We start from the raw sequence: 12,539 nt of genomic DNA on the forward strand, positions 1-12,539 counted from the left end.
GACTCAATAGCTACTAAAAAATGGTTTGTATTTTCAACTCCTCAGGAGTGTTGAAAGTCACTTATTAAAACCTCCACAGCCCCACTTCATGTCCCACTATGTGTGCACGTGTTTTTACTGACCTTTCCTAGGACACACTCTTTGTGTTTCCCTTCCTATGGTAACGTTTAGGCTGCTCTTTTTCCTCCAATGCTCTCCTTCCATAGTGTGTCATGAGCTTCAAGTCTCATCCCATGAAGATATGCCTGATGTCTCCCACAGAGTGTCATCTTTTCCTCAGGTGAACTTCCTCAGACTCTATTTTTCCTTTTCATGCATCATCTTGATTGTGTATCTGTTATCCACACAGTCATAATGTAAACTTATTTTGGCAGTAACGGGTGTCTTATCTCTGTACATTGTTATATTGCATAAATTATACTTGACACAACATAGCCTTGAGGAGGTCTAAGAGTTTACGCTTCAGAGGAACTGGCAAGGAGGACACATGGGATGAAATGTGAAGAGGGCCAACATCCCAGCTCTGCTTAGGTCAGGGCCTTCTGCTGTGTGCAGAAAGGGTGTGGGCTCACTCTCCTGTCTTGGCCTGCTGCACCCATTTTGTGTCTTGCTTCCGGCATTAGATACTTCCTGATGAGACCTTGAGGGGAGCTCCTTCATGTATTTCTTGGCTTACCTAAAATATTCTGGATCTTCCTTGGCATTGCTTGTTCTAGTGTCTCACTATGTGTTATACTAGGCAAAAAAATAAATAAATAAATAAAATCTGTTCCTAGTGTTGTCACTCTCTTTGTGAAAACAAAAAATAATAATATTCTCTTAATAATTAGTGGCACTAATTAGTGTCGTGAGCAGATGGCTTTCCATCTTCTTCCTACTCAAAGCAGAGTATGGGTTACACTTCGATTCCCCAGATGCCCTGGTCTCTCTGTGACATCCGTCTGAAACGAGTAAAAACATAAATGAAATATGTGTTCACATAGATGTAAAATGTAAAAATTTCCCAAGACCTCTCCTTTTATTTGCTGCTTGTTTCTATTACATGTAGTCAGTATATTTATGTATATACCAATGTAGGTTTATGTATATCTGTGACATAATATATAGATACATATCTGTACATGCACTTCAATTCCAAGATGCATATTCAATTCTAAGAAGCACCTGATGCTAGCATACTTCTTACACTGACTTACATATTTACCATAGCGTTTCTTCCTCTGAAAAGGCATTGTTAACCGCTGGTGCATTTTATAATTGATATCTTCTCAGGAGCAACTAAATAAAAATCATATAACAGAGAGGCCAGTTGAAAGAAAATCATAGCAGCTTATAATGGGAACTAAGCTACTAGAGTTAAACACCCAAATGTGATTGCTCTCCCCCCAGATTTCTGAGTAGAATGAGAGGTAGAGTCAATGTTTGGCTTCAATATGGCGTTAACACGAGGTGGCAAGTATTCCTGGGGCTGGTGTAATTCCAGCAACACAATCTTCTCCTGCCTAACATCACAGTAATCTTTGCTGGCATTAAAGCTATTTCATCTCAGCAGAGTAACATTCAGTGGTTGGATTAGGAGCCTTATCTTTCTAAGACCAGCAACATCAGGAATCAATAGATGAGTGACTTCTGCAAATATGCTGCTCCTGAGGGAGGAGCATCCTTTTTTTCCCCGTAGTTTCCAGGGATGATCCTAACACTGCAGATGGCATGCAAAACACACTGCAAATGGTGAGGTAGAGGAATTTGATTTCATCTGAATATTTTTCGAGCTCAGATTAGGTCCTAGGGGATGAACAATTTAGTTTAAGCTCAGCTGTTTTGATTTTTTTCCCCCTACCATTGCTTTTAAAAAAGACTGGTTTTGTTCCTTTTCCAGGTACAGAAATTGATGCAGAATGTAAACTCTGCTGAAAACATCTAAATGAAACCTGCCAAACTGCTTGTAAAATCCAACTTTATTTTTCATAAACAATTTTGCTCACCTCTGATGCAATTCACATAGGCAGAGAGAAAATGTGTTCTTCCGGAATAACATCCTTTTCTCTTTAAAAACGGTTACTTGGCAAGGAAGCACTTTTCTAGGCCTCAGTTTCCCCATCTAAAACTGGTGAAAATAATAGTTCCTACTTCAAAGAGTTGTTCTGGAAAGTGAATTATATAATATAAGGAAAGCGCTCTCTCTGGTGCCTGACCAAGTAGGATTTCAGTAAATAAGTAATAGGTAAATAATAACTGCATGGAGACACTTCTCCAAATTTATACTTTTTTTTTAGGTGCATTCAAAACTTGTATGTCCCCCGCTCCCTGGTCAGCAGAGTGTGCAGGCATGAGCCAATGAAAGCCGTGCTTTGGTCTTTATTTTCTACTCCATGCATCCCCACTTCTGGCAGACATCTTCCCTAATTCTGTGTGTAAGAAGCTTATTTCTCAGTGTGCAGAGATTACAGAATGTCCACATCTGGCTCTGTGGAGGGCTAGTTTCAGTGCGTGTTCTCACAGTGAGATTGGTCACCATAGTCAGAGCTGGGCTCACAAAAACCACTTTTAACTCCCACTTCATCTTCCAGCCTTTCTCCCTCTTGTGATGAACAGGGCCTGCCGCCACTGCCATCTTATCCAGTCACTTTCCATCTTGAAACGCAGCCAGGCTTCTCTTCTCTGATCTCCCCACATTCGAGCAAATTATTCTTGCTCTTGTTGCTGGTGGAAAGTGAAGTAAATTGAAGTCTGGAGTGCAACCGCCTGTATATGAGACTTTCAAATTTTGCTAAGCAATGTCATCAGCCAACAGCTAACATTTTTCTCCCTGGTTTTGTTTATTTTTAATTTGCCTACACATGGCATTAAATAAGTGCCTAGAAAAAGGGAGACAAATGTGTAGAAGCTGACAAAAAGAAACAGATCATTGACTTCCCTAATGGAAAGCTCTTTTCTTCTCTGTCTGTGTTTCTCTGAACGGAATGGGAACATTACACTCGCAGACAGTTACACCTTGGCCAAAGAACACGAAGGAAAGCCTCAATCCAGCCTTCTGGGGTAGACTTGGGAGCTTATTCAGACACAGAACAATTCCTGAGACAACTGCTTCTCTTCCACACCAGAGATGCCACACATGGCACGCATGGAAAAGGGTAGCTAGGGAACTAAAAGGTATTGATGGCTGTTCATGTTCCGGGAGCTGTGTTAGATGATTATATTCTTTAAAAAAAAAAAGAAAAAAAATGATTACAAGTAGTTTCTGCAGACCTCTTGGACAGCTGTGTTGTAATGTATGGGAAAAACTACCCTGGGAGTTAGGAGATCTTAACTAATGCTGGTTCAGCCACTGGGACCTGTAGGGTATTGTGTGGTGTCCCTTCACCTCAGATCCTTTGAACAATGAAAGGGTTGGTTTTGTAAACTTTATGCTGAAGATCACAAGGTGGACACACTCTGGAGCCATTTTAACTCCAAGTGAAGCCCTGAATGAGTTATTGATATTTGTCATATTTCCATTCTCAGTTAGAGATCAGTTAGCCATTTGATGAGGTTTGGGGCTTTCTGATTATTATCCTTTCCTCCTGCAGCTCACTCTTGGGCCATTTCAGCACTCACTGATTATACATAAATATAAAAATAATACACACACACACATACACACACACACATTCTCACACGCGCACACACCTCAGTCTGGGGAAATAATAAATATAGGAACTGAAAGAAGTACGTCTAACTCCTTGGGGATAAATGTGATGAAAGGGCTTCAGGGGAAAAGATTGAACCCTGTGATTACAGGAGAATTGGGAATTTAAGATTTTTTTGAGGTTTGGGAATGTATTTTTCCATTAATTTATGTGTTCTATTGCAACTGACAGATAATGGCTGTAATGTAAACAAGAGTTTATTCAGAGCTGAGAGATGTACAGTTCTTACATATATTGAGAGACTTTGTGTGCGTAACTTTGATTTCCAAATTTATTTGGTACAAGACTAAAAACTAATTATTATTCATGAAGTGCCACCATAGCTTATGGCTTAGGATAGTAGACGGAGTATTTTACGTATCTACCAGGACAAGGCATTTCCTGGAAGCTTAGACTAGTCAAGGCTCTCCCAGTAATTAAAGAAACATTATCATTATTGTTATCCTAATTAGCCATATTGCATACTTATGGAGTACACACAAACAAACACCCCGTTTGGGGGAATGAAAAGACCTAACATTGTTACTATATCTCTGGCACTTTGCCTAGCTCATTATGTACTTTATTTCATTTAATTCTCAAAAAAGAACGGTAACATCTATGGTGCCAAAAGCATATTGTATTCTTTGAATGCCAATGGGAAGGGCATTGTTCTCTAGCACACTTACTTATTTTTTTCCTTTCTTCTATTCATTTCCCTTTATCTCTCTTTCCCTCAGTGTTCCTTTCTTCAATCTCCTTTCCTGGACTTCTCTGTCCTAGTTGCTGATATTCATTCTTTTTCTTCTTTTCCCTTCCCTGTGCTTCCTTCCCTGCAGTCTTGAGTCTACCAAAGGATCCCGTGGGTGTCCTTTAGCTCCACTGGTAACTTTTGCAGCTAAAACTGTTGCAGGCTGCTGGCATAAGTCAAATCACATTTGGCAAAATGTGTGTTATGTATCTGGAAACTGGGTTATACTGATTCTAGAGCAATTAACTAGATAATTGCTCTGGCATAAAGATAGCCTTATACTAGTCTTGTAACGAAGTAGATAATTTTAACTGTCGCTCTGCCTAGTACTTCCAGGGAGTGCTAAAAATCCTAGCCCTTTCTTGTTTTAGATCAATTAAATGTCTCTGAAGCTTCTTTATATTCTCTTTCACAGAAATTTTGCTGGCCTTAATCACTGCGTTGTTTTTGAACTGAGAGTCCTTAGTCTCTCATGAAATAAAACCCAAATGCTCTTTGAATTAAGCAAAGTGTGTATTGGAGGGAGAAAAAACCTCATCACCCTTTCTTCCTCTAATTTTCTTTGGCTGGGGCATTTTCCTGGTTTGTTCAGCACTTCAGATCAGTCAGTGCAAAAAGGTGAGTGAGCCACTGGTTCTAAGGTGTGACACTGGAGAGAATTTTGTAAAGGCGAAGGAGGAAGGATGTCACTGGTCTGATGCTGGTCCTGTGGAATCTAACAAGCAGCTGCATAGTCACGGAGAACCTAATCTGTGCGCTCAGCTTTGCGCTGTTCTACAGACGGGGAGAATGATGTGGTGTCCGGCCCCCAGGAATTTATAGTATAGTTGGGGAGTTTAGAGGATCTCACACACATAGTAGGAACAAACTCTGCAGGAAAATTGGGGGTAAAATTTCTTTTTGATGGACGTTAAAGGCTGCTGGTGTTCAGAAGAAGCAAAAAGAGATGCATAGTCAAGGAGGATTTCTTGAAGGATTTGGAGCAGGAAATGATCCCTAAAGAATGTAGCGAGTGAGAAAGAAGAGTGGGTCTCCGACAAGGGCTGTTTTCCTTGTCTCTTCTCTCACCTCACGCTTTACTGTGGAACAGTGAGGCAGAGTGGAGAAGCCTTCAGGTTTTGGAATCTGATAGTGTTGGTCTGGATTGGTTCCTGTTACTACTTGGCTCTACGACTTTTACCTAAATCTCAGGTCTGTTATCTACAAAATGAGGATGATGACAGCACTCATCTCTGGGTCTTTCAGAAGATTCCTTACGATACTCTCCATTCACTCAATACATGTTTTTTGAGCACTGAGTTCTAGGCCCTCTGCTAGGTTTGGGGGATGTAGAGGTAAACATTGGACACATCTTTGTCTTCAACGACCTTAGCGTCCAGCGAATACAGATGCAGTTATATAAAACACTTTGCACACTTCCTGACTCATAGCAAGTCTTCAGTGTATATTGATGTCTACCAGCTGCTATTTTCAATAATCAGAATCACCCAAGTGGATAAATGTAAAATAGAAGAAATACCCTCAATCTTTCTGCCAACCTAATTGGACCAGCCAGTGTTATTACGCAAATTCAATATTCTGTATTGAGTCATTAAACCTCCTTAAAAGAGTCCCAATATGGAGTATCATCATATACTGATTTTTGCTATGTAGTAATGCTCTAGGCTGGACTACACTCCTTTGAGAATAGGAATTCTGCCTTTATATTTGTATGATCAGTGAATAGGAAACTACAGCATAGAAGGGCTCCTCATCTTTGGAAATGAGATACCTGTTACTTCATTGTGAATTAAATTTACCCAGTCATCCAAGTTTTTGGGTCTCAAAGGTATACTGCTGTGCAAGTGGCACCTGGGAACATACCTCAATCCAGCAGCTACTTAGGCTTATAGAGTTTTGTTGTCTTTTCTGCATGTATTTTGTCCCCTTCCCCCACAAGTTTGTGATGTCTACTGTCACAGATTCCTGAGAAGCAGGAATCTGAATCTTGTTCAGAGATTAGTGTGTAGGAAGTTTATTAGAGAGTGTGCTTAGGACCACACCTAACGTAGAGAAGGGAAGAAAGAAAGCAGGAGTGGGCAGAGGGAGAAGTTGGGCTGTGGTGTGGTCTCGCTGTAGTCTTCAACCAGCCCATGAGGAGATTTGAAGCGGAGATCCCTTCAGAGTTGTCTCAAATTGGAGCAGTGTGGCCAGGCTTTTATATCCTCATTGATCAATCATTGGATGAGGGCTGTCTCAGGAGGAGGGCCTGGCCTTGGATGAGGTGGCTTTCTTCAGCCAAAGCAACTCCCTAAGAGGCCTGGCAGAACAAGTCCCTTATTCCTAAAGAGGGATTTGGGTAGTGCAATACATTATCTGCTACATATATACTCTTCTCTAAAATGTAACTTTAGGGTAGAACCCAAAGTAGTTTATTTTCAGTTTTTATAATCTACCATGGGGTTGCTAATGCCTGCGTAAAATGATTATGGAATTGGTATTCAGGTACTCTTAAGGTCTTCCCAAAGCTTCCATTACAACAGAAACTTGACCCAATAGTGCAACTTGGATTCTCTGAGATGTATAGCTGCTGGAGTTAGAGAGGAGACTGGGTGTTATCCAGATAATCGGCACACCTTTATGACTAATCCTTCCCCCATATTTGGTTAGATGTGATATCACTGAAACTTTTGCTCTCTTTTGTGAGTTCTTTCTTGGGTCGTGAGTCAACATTCTCTCATACAGTTAAATTAGATAGATGCCTATGTTTTACTGTCTTCCCTATTGCATGTGTATTCTTCTTAATCTTGTTTATATTAGCAATAAATAGCTCCTGGAGAGAATAACGATACTTTTATTTCCATCAAGCACTGTGATCACTTTTTTGGTCATATCATAACACATTGCTGCACTGAGCTAAGCTAATGACTCCCCAAAACAGTGTAATAAACTCACAAACGAGAGTTTATTCAATTTTCAGTAATTGTGGGTTAAATCTCCCAGGAATGCATAAAATATAGGGCCTTCTGAGTTTACGATTATTTTCTTACTTTTAAATTAATTTAATTTGTTACCATATAGCTGATATATTTTAATTTCAGTTCAGAGATGTTGAAATCCTATATTGTTTAAAAAAATCTGTTCTTTAATGTTTTTATGTTTTTTAAAAGTAAAAGAACTACAAGGTAATACAGTAGGGGGAAAAGTAAATTACACATAAAAAATCCATTTCCATGCTAATGAAGTGTGTTATATGAGACTCTTCATGCTTTTGGAGAGAAAATAGACAATACTTAAGAAATTTATTTCCTTAGATAAAAGGTGTTTGTTAAAAATATAAACCATGAGCTTTCTAGTTAATTACATTTTTCTATTTATGTCTTAAAGGAAATGTTTTGTTTGAAATTACCAGGCAAAAAATCTCCTAACAAAACAAAACAGATTAATGACCAGTTATGGATTTAAGACTCTCCATTTCTTATTTTCTACGGTTAAACCCAGGGCTGTTGTTTTTAAACTTTTTAAAGACTCAGAATAATTTTACTCTAATACTGTAATACAATTTGAAAAACAAAATATTCATTTTATTTTAATAAACAGAGATTCCCCCCACTAACTAGTGGGTTATTTTTTAGGACTTTTCTGTACTTAAAAAAACATTATGAAAAATTTCAAGTATATGCAAAAATGTAAAGGATCAGATGATAAAACGTCTATGTATCATCACTCAATTTCATTATCAATCTTGTTTTATATTTACCTTATAAACTCTCCTCTTTCCTCACCCAGATTATTTTAGTGTTATATCATTTCCTCTGTAAATATTTCAATATGTACCTTTATAAGATAAAGACTCTTTAAAACACAGAACCACAAAACAATTATTATACTTAAAAATTAACAGTTTCCTAAGAGCATCAGATACCTAGTCAGTGTTTAAGTTCCAAGTAGGTCAGAAATTATTTTATTTATTTCAAATCAATATTCAAATAAGTCTCATACATTACAATTGGTTGATATAATCAAAGTCTCTTGTTTTATAGGTTTCCTCTCCATCTCTAATTCTGTTCTTCATGTTTCTTTGTTGAAGAAACCAGATCATGTATTCTCTGTAGTTTCCCATGGTCTGGATTTTGCTAATTGCATTTCAATGTGTCAATTAACATGTTCGACTGTCCCCTCTATTTCCTGTAAACTGGTAGTGAGATCTGGAGAACTGATCAGATTTAGCTTTAATTTTTAACAGGAATACTTCAGATAATACGTTTTACTTCCATCCATCAGGGAGCACATAATTTCCGGTTAACTCTTTTTTTATGATATTAACAATAGCCATTAATGATTATTGCCTAGATCTATTATTTAATTACGGTGTTAAAATAGTAAAATTCTATCACTCGCACTCTATTTATTAGCAGAGATACGTCTATAAAGGGATTCTTCTCCTTCTCAACTATCCTAAGGATATCCTAAGGAACAATTTGTATCCAGATTAAATTTGCTTGATTCTTTCCCTTTATTTACTGGTTTTCAAAATAACAAATTGGTTCCCAATATCCTCCAGCTATAACGAGTGAAATTGTTTTTTCTTTAAAGTGCTTTATTCAAACCTCAGCTATTCCCCTGAGGGGATGCACCGTGGCTGGAGGTACTGCAACACCAGGTTGATGCGCAGATTCCACAGAACAAGCTCCTATTCCATCTCCCTGCTCCAAAAACCCATTGAATATATTGTACAAGGAGAGAGGGTGTATCAGCTATTAAACTGATAAGGACAGATACTACACTTGCTCTTAGCCAAAAGACTGAGAAGCGCTGTATAACAAGTGAATATTTTTAGTATCTACTACTTTATGTATTCAGTCCATTGCAGCTATTAAACATCTTGATGTTAAGTTGTCCCATCTTCAGCCACTGGAAGCCTCTTTCACTTGGTTTGTACGTCCTTTTGACCCACCTGTAATACTCTTCAGCAGTTTCCTGATTTTCTGGCATGACAAGAAGTGCCAGATTCATTTCATACATTTTATGTCAAAGACCTGGAATTAACCATCTCTCTAGAATTCCAGGAAATGGTATTAAAACTAGCAATCTGGGTACTAGGAGTTTTTTATTGTTAATGGTTACTTATTGCTACTGAGTTGGTCATTGTATCTAAGCTTTTTCAGTTTTTTGTTTTAATAAATGACATGGGTATGACACGAGTTCATACCAATTCAGTCTGGTCACTTTTAAGACTATAGGGTTTTATTTAACTGCATTGGTCTTACATATATATCTTTTTTGTCTCATGCTGAAATCTCAGTTCTCAAAGCTATACATATAATCATTCATTTGCTTTATCTCATGATGTATGCACAATGGACTCAGAATAAAATATAAATACTGCCACCAACAATAAGATTGATACAGTTTAAGATTTTTTCTTGCACTGTATTTTGTACTCAGGACACATCTCAGCTGGCATACATGGTAAAAGTTGCTGTGTTCCAAAGTCACTTTCTATTTTGCTACAAACTCAATATATAGTTGGGTTCATTCTCTTTAACTTTTTAGAACTGCCTTTTAAAAAATATTAAATTTATGTATAATGTTTTCATTTTCCTAATGTCAAGTCTATACAAGCTCTGTTCAGAGAAGTCTACCTTCAATCTCTGTCTTCTTGACCCCATTCCTTACCCTCCCCTACAGGTGAACACTGAAAAAAGTTGAATTGATCCTCCCATCAAAACTTTTTTTTATATTTAGAAAGGTTTGTATTTCTGTTCTAATGATTATTTTATGCTAATATTGTTATGGGCCGCAAAAACAGGTTCTTTACCGGCCACACAAGAGGGGCAAAATAAAAACTGGAACGCCAGGCTTATGGCAAGGAAAGGGTTTTTATTCCAGGGGATATCAGCTGCGCGACGGGACAATACAGTATCCTTATATAATAGCCGTAATCCCTTTCTTTCTAGATGTTTTTGTCTTTTGATTTCTTAGCGTAAGCATTATTGAAAGTAGCTAGTGACCTATTTCCCGCTCCCCATTCTCTCCCAGCATTTAATTTAAATCATCATCCGTTTTCAGTTAATAATCACAAGACAATGATTAATTTTGATCTACTTTTCATAAACTCATCTCTCCATTCTTCACCTTTTTTGATAGCTTTATATAAGAATATATAGCCATGGCATACTATGATTTCTCTATTATAACACTAATTAGCTTTCATTTGTTGAGTAAATGTTCATTTAATGTTCATCACTTGTCATTCTCTCTCTAGTCATTTTGGATATCAGAAACCCGTTCTTCATAAATGTATGAAGAAGTGTTTATTATAGGAATAATATTCTTGGAACTCGAATTTCCATAACATTTTATCATGACTTTCATGCTTGAAGTTGTTTGTGCTAAATATTAAATCACTGACTCACATTTTCTCCCTGTGTTTCTTTGTCACTACACTGTGTTCTGTCATGAAATGTTGCCGTAGAAAAACTGATGGCAATCTTGTCTTCTCTCCTTTATTAGTGACTTGATGTTTTTGCCTGGCTGCTCATGGCTTCTGTTTTCTTTTGAGGTTCACCATATTTTCAGTGTATTTTTCTATGATGGCTGTTCTGGTTATAACTGAAAGTTTTTAATTATTGAAAAGTTTATCAAATTAAAATTTTTGGTATTCAATTCCATTGTGCTTTTTTTGGTATACGTATATTGAGTCTTCCTTACTTTTGCTTCCTCTATTTCTGTCATGATCTCTTGAATCTGTTATATATGTTTATTTCTTTTCATTATTAGAATTTTCTCCTTTCCGCATGCCATTTCTCTTAATATTTTATCCCTAGTGTTTATTCACTCTCATGTTTGTTCTAGTTCTTTCTTTTTGAACTATTACTATTTCTAAACTTTTACTGTATTTTTACAGCTGTCTTTTCAGGTCTTTCTTTTCTCCAATCACCTAAATATTGAATTTTTCTATATCAGATTATGTCATTCTTTCATTATTAATTTCTGGTAGCTTATTTTGAAACATTGGATTATCATTTTCATCTTTTTGGGCATATCTTTATGATGTGCATTCATTTGTTTGAAGGATCATTATTCTGAACTTTATTCTGTTTTTTAAACATGAATTTTGAATGTGGTTTTATCATAATCCTTTTCTGTTACTCATGTTTAAGTGTAATGATTTTTTCCTCTGTTCTTGTGAAAAAATGGTCCAGAATAACTTTCCTCACCTCTTAGCTTCAGAATTACTTCTTCTATTTTTTTTTAACAAAGTGTTCAAAAATATGGCCATCTACTTTTTGTGATATGGAGGCCCTCCTTCCTGCCTCCACTTTTATCTGGACCTTTCCTTTGTCTCTGCTGTCCCTCTCTTCAATTTGGAGTCTACTCCCAAAAGTTTCTCCTCAGTTTGGAACTTTGTCCTTGAAGAAAGCTTCAGCTTGTTAGTTTCCAGAGTTTAAAAGACCCAGACCACTCCACCACCATCTCACCATATTCTGGTCCTATTCCACTACCACGTAAATTGGAGCTAATAAACCTCCCTGCCATTTTAGGTTGCCGCTCTCAGCTTGGCCTGTTGAGTATTCTGGTGACTACTCCTAGTTTCCTGGGTTTTAAGGCCACCTGACGTTCTCTTGTTTTTCCTCTCTTTCCTCCTTTACAGTTGCTGATCCCACATGGCTCTTGGTGCTGTTGGTGCCTTATACCTACCAGTTTGTATTTTCAGTTTTGGGGGACAACTTACAGCTGCTTTTTTGCAGAAGTACTTTGTGAGATTTGGGGTAACTATTCTAGTTTCTATTCTGGTTTCTCTGTCAGTTGTCATGGAGGGGAGTGGAATTCAGATATTCAAAAACTTGTCTGCCATCATCATTTTCCCAAGCCAGTATTTTAAACCTAAGTTCTACTCAACATTTCTGATGAAAAACTATATGAAAACTTTCTGTCAAAAATTGTCTAACTTGGAGTTTTATTAGGTAAAGTCATACTACATTTCTGTTTGAATTTGCTAGAAAAAAACTTGTGTGAGAATACTGTTCTGGGAAAAAATAATGTATAAAAATCAGGCCTGCGTTTTAGCAAGGGGTAGTGGAAAAAAGATCATGTAGTTCGTTTGGACTTGACACACACCAATATCACAGAATGGT

At 37.4% G+C, this 12,539-nt stretch overlaps 1 non-coding gene across 1 annotated transcript; it reads right to left on the reverse strand.

The window, feature by feature from the left end:
* Window positions 1–9,024: 9,024 nt before the first annotated feature.
* LOC123288364 (U2 spliceosomal RNA) lies at window positions 9,025–9,215 on the reverse strand. Its single transcript, XR_006532040.1, has one exon. It is a non-coding gene; the product is annotated as a U2 spliceosomal RNA (small nuclear RNA).
* Between the last annotated feature and the right edge of the window lie 3,324 nt (window positions 9,216–12,539).

The sequence above is a fragment of the Equus asinus genome, chromosome 1, assembly GCF_041296235.1.
Source record: "Equus asinus isolate D_3611 breed Donkey chromosome 1, EquAss-T2T_v2, whole genome shotgun sequence".
NCBI lineage: Eukaryota > Metazoa > Chordata > Mammalia > Perissodactyla > Equidae > Equus > Equus asinus.